The sequence below is a fragment of the Pleuronectes platessa genome, chromosome 2 (assembly GCF_947347685.1).
Source record: "Pleuronectes platessa chromosome 2, fPlePla1.1, whole genome shotgun sequence".
NCBI classification, from domain to species: Eukaryota; Metazoa; Chordata; class Actinopteri; order Pleuronectiformes; family Pleuronectidae; genus Pleuronectes; species Pleuronectes platessa.
Genome location: NC_070627.1, coordinates 19049506 through 19054167, shown reverse-complemented (window position 1 = coordinate 19054167; position 4662 = coordinate 19049506). Strand labels below are relative to the sequence as shown.

At 41.5% G+C, this 4662-nt stretch overlaps 1 protein-coding gene across 1 annotated transcript in view; it reads right to left on the bottom strand.

Annotated features, from left to right (window-relative positions):
• The window catches only part of trim107 (tripartite motif containing 107), a 68478-nt gene extending 65169 nt beyond the window's left edge, over nucleotides 1-3309 (bottom strand). Inside the window, exon 1 of the mRNA XM_053435032.1 lies at nucleotides 3300-3309. The gene's annotated coding sequence lies outside the window, so the exon portion shown is untranslated. The remainder of the gene's footprint in view (nucleotides 1-3299) is intronic.
• Between the last annotated feature and the right edge of the window lie 1353 nt (nucleotides 3310-4662).

Here is a 4662-nt window from a genome sequence, read left to right as displayed (position 1 = left end):
GGTGGTGAGGAGGCCTGACCCTCTAGAAGACCCCCAGGCCAAGATGAGATGACTGATGACCTTGAGCGTTACTCCTAGAAAACAGAGACAAAAACAGGACAGGAAAATATGGCATGAAAAAGAGAGAAAAGGCTCTGCACTCATAAAAGAAGACACTCAATAGCGCCTCTCAGCTCAGCCACACAATCACGCCCACTGATGTGCCCGACCAGCCAACAAACCAGCGAGCTGTGGGGCTGTGGGGGAAACACTGTGGACAGTGAATGAGCCAGATTTCCACTGCCTCCCACAGCAAACATCTGTTACGCTGCTGCAAATGAATAGAAAAACAACATGTGGAAGAAAGACTAGCTACAGCTGATGTGAGAGGGCACATATCATACGTAAAAGAACAACTGCTTGCAATCATCTGTAACTCCAGACACCTCCACAGCAATGTGGCGCTTCACAGCTGCCAGTCAACAAGTATCTCATCTTTTTTTTTAACTATATTCAGAAAAAGGACAACAGAAGTAGAAGAATTAATCACCGTCCAAACATTTTCATTAATGTGCATAAAAAATACACTTGTAGCATTTTTTAATTAATTATGTGCCAGCAAAATAATCCAATAAACATACCCGCTGCCTCCCTGCATATTCTACAGGTTAGCTGTCCTACAAAACAGTCACATTTTTGGGAGATCCCTTTCTTTCAGCCTGTCGCACTCTGTCTCTGCCCAATAATCCATCTGTTTCTGTTTCTCTCCTCCTGCTCCTCTGGTTCCCTCTCTCTCCTGTTCCCATCTCCGGTGGGGATCCGCTGGCACTGGTCACTGAGTTCCGGTCCTATCTTTGCATGGCGAGCCAAGGATGCCACGCAGACTGTCACAGTGAGACCAGTGAAAAGGATTTGACCAGCAGGTAGTGGGCGGCGTGAGTTGGCAGCTACAGTTTTCCTTGTCCTCTGTAGTAAAGCTGTGCTAATGCCCTGGCAGACAGGGCTGTGAGGATGGCACGATGGTTGACAATGGGAGGGGAATATTATATAAAGGTAAAGCAAAGATGGATACAGGCTTTCATGAAATTAATTCATTGAAAAATATATTTGTCTGTGAAAGAAATCAGAGAGAAACAACTGATTCAGACTTCCAATCAGAGTAGGGAGACATTTACATTTTCAGCAAAACAAACTCTGGGTTTTTGAGGTTTATTTTATCTTTATTATATTTTATTAAATTTACAATAACTTCTCCTCATTCCTGCTGGACTAAAGGTGCCCCCCCTTCAGGACACACGTCATTGTTGAAAGTTGAGCTCATTTAGCTTCTTATTCTTTGCTAGTATAGTTCAATTTTAACAGGTTACTTTTCTGCTTTGGGACAAAAGATTATCTGAAACTCCAAAAAAGAATCTTTTATTTTACTGCAGCAGCTTGTGGACTATAACCAGGGAGATATAGAGGATATTAATGATTGTCTTTGCTATTTAAATGTTCCCAGAATCCATTTCTTATTAGTTTTGGCAGCTGTTGGAGGCTCGAAGAACCCTGGCAGCTCTCTGACATTATCAGTTTTCATGATTCAAATATCTAATACAGTTGCATGCATATTTAATACAGTACACACTTACCTATCCTCTATATGGTTGATAATTAATAAAACGCACAACATAAGATTCTGATTGGAATGAATATATATCAAAGCACATTAAATCTTTTTTGTAGATATCTTTGGCCACTGTAGCAGGACAGCCTTTAGGTGTGATTCACACCTGTGAAAGAGCGAGAGAGAACGGGGAAAGACATGCAGCAAAGTTATAGGTCAGAACTCACGCCTCTCTATGTGGGGCGCCCACTCATCCAAAAGTACATTTTATCTTCATTTTCCAGAGGAAATTAGAGGAGTAGGACAACAAATTAATGAAGCTCAATATACATGTATTGGAAGCAGCTTCACACAACCACAGACCAAATTTGCTATGCAACAACCAAAGCTGCAACTAGGTTACAGTAGTACCAACTACTTTCGACCACTATCCTATTCTTTAATATTAAAAATCAAATAGGAAAACCGGCAGCAGTCCAACACATGCCACGTCTCGGCCTTGTACTGTCTCAAGGAAACAAATGTAAATCTGCTTTGCAGTGCAGCAAAAGGGCAATCTGAGTTTATAAAACAATATATATATATTATCCTTTATTTGTCAAAACTCTGTAGTAAGGAGGTTTTCTGAAAGATATATGTTCCTCCCCTTCATTTAGCTTAAACCAGGAAAAAGGGGAAAATGATTACAGTGCGCTGCTCGACAGTAAACAGCTCATGTTTAAGATTCCATTTATTTTGCAGGCCGCTGTGACCTGATTGTGCTTCGCTGTTTCAAAGGAGGAACCGTCCTGTATTGTGTTACCTTGACTTTACATAATGTCTGCACACATCCCATTACTTTAACACACTTCTAGCAATTAGGTGAAAATAAATAAATAACTCCATATAAATTATAAGCCTGGCTTTCATGTCCCCATCATCAGCATGCTGCAGGCACAGACTCATTTAGTGTCATTAACAGAGCCTCTCTGAGTGCCATCTCCGCTGATAGGGTCAAATCCTCTAAATCCTTTTACACCACATTAGCTAACTGCCTCATATCCCGCCGTGACACGCCACTCAGCTGAGCTTAGCATATCCTCCTCAATGTGTCAGCCATCGCAACTCGAAATGACAGTGATAGAGGCATTATTAAGGGAGGCGGGATCGTAAACTTTTACGCTGCCAGTCATACATGGAAAACATCTTACCACATTCAGATTTCCCATTTGTAGCACTTATGCAACTACAGATCATCATTTTGATGTTCTGTAATTGAATACTGTAAAATTTGAGTTTATATGTAGAAGAAATATTATTTTCTTAATAGAATAGGACCGGGTATTGGCCATGGTTAAAGTAACTTTTTGAAGCAAAATAACAACTTTTTTTGTCTTTTTGAAAATGTTTTAATCGATAATGAAACTCTAGTTATCTGTAGGTTATATTAACAAAAAATATTAAAATAAAAAGATGTAAGGTGTTCATTATTTCACTGACATGTAATGAAAAAAAAAGCTTGTTTTGCTCATTGTTTTTTTGATCCCTTTGTCAAATAAGGTAAAAATGTCTAAATTCAACGTGTCCGCTGGACCCCTCTCCTTTTGGAACATGGTTATGTTCAGTCGTGGTTGAACAACATGGCGACTTGAACACTCCAGGATGAATCAACATGCCTGGAAGTCACTGCAGGTTAATATGGTTTATGTTACAAAGGGAAAAAGGAGCAGTGTGAAAATACCACCTACAGCTGCTAATGTTTATGCGTCATGAATAACCACTGGTGTCAGCACCTGCAGTAGTAATCCTCATACAGTAGCACTACAATGTAATGTTAATAGAGTTCGAGAGGCATTGACCCTCAGGGAGAAGAGAGAGAAAAGGATTAAGGTCAAGCTTCTGCCTTCATTAAAGTAGAAAAGCGTGTGTGTGTCCAGCACTCAGAGATAATACACATTTCAAAATACAAACAAGTGCACACAACTCCCTGAATGTGTCTGTTTGTGTGTGTTTTTACGCCCTGCTTGGATCGTCTGGTGGCTGCATCTCCCTGCCTCGTGCACTGGGGGAGCTGCCATCTGCTCCTTCAGTGGGGAATGGGGCGTTTGGATCCGTGTCCAATTCATGACCCTATACTCATTCCCTCAGCAACCACAACCTGAGCGCCACAGGCACTTCATAATACCAACCAGAAGAGGGCGATCACGTTCAATAGAAGTTGGAGTGTGTATCTTCAAAGTTCTATCATTTTTTTGATGTTTTCATACAGAAAATAGGGAAGTTATGGGAATACTGGGAATACACGTCAGAATTAACAGAATCAATAATCAGTCATAGGTCATGTCAGAGCATTGGAGATGTGAGGAAGAGGAGTGTGTGAATGTCAAATAATGTTCATGTTAACCCTGAGACTTTCCTCTATTTCCCTTCAGTAAACTCCCATCTGTCTATTTGACAAGCAGTAAAAACAGATTTCATCCGTTCCATTTACACGATTCACATATTTCCGGGCATGACATTTTCTCTAATTGAAACTGAAAGTGAGAATTTCTTTTTTCCAAACTAAGCCACATTGGAAATAGTGAAACTGATTGAAATGTCTCCGTTTGGTCGATGTCAGAACTTGTGAGTGGCCAGATTTTTCAACTATAGCGTCCAGTTTGTAGATCGACAAGCCCTCGGGCGGCCAGATTTAGATTAGAGGCTGTGCAAAGGACATCAACCTCTCATCTGAGCAACACAGGCGGTTTGTCAGAGCACAGCTCAGTCATTCAGCCCTGAGCCCATCTGCTCCATATAGGCTTACAGCGATGCCCGGGAAGACAGGGGGCAGTTCTGTGTGTGTGTGTGTGTGTGTGTGTGTGTGTGTGTGTGTGTGTGTGTGTGTGTGTGTGTGTGTCCACAGGCGGATTGTGTTACATGTAACAAGACAGACGAGCGCAACCAGGCTGCTGGTGATGAGGAAGGGACAGGAGAAGGTGAGGGAAAAGCTGTAGGGAGAAAGGTGTGGCTTTTGACGGCACTGAAAATGAAAGCAATCTAAAGGGAACGACAAGGTGTGAAAATGAGTAAATGTGCCGTAAACTGGGGAGATGGAG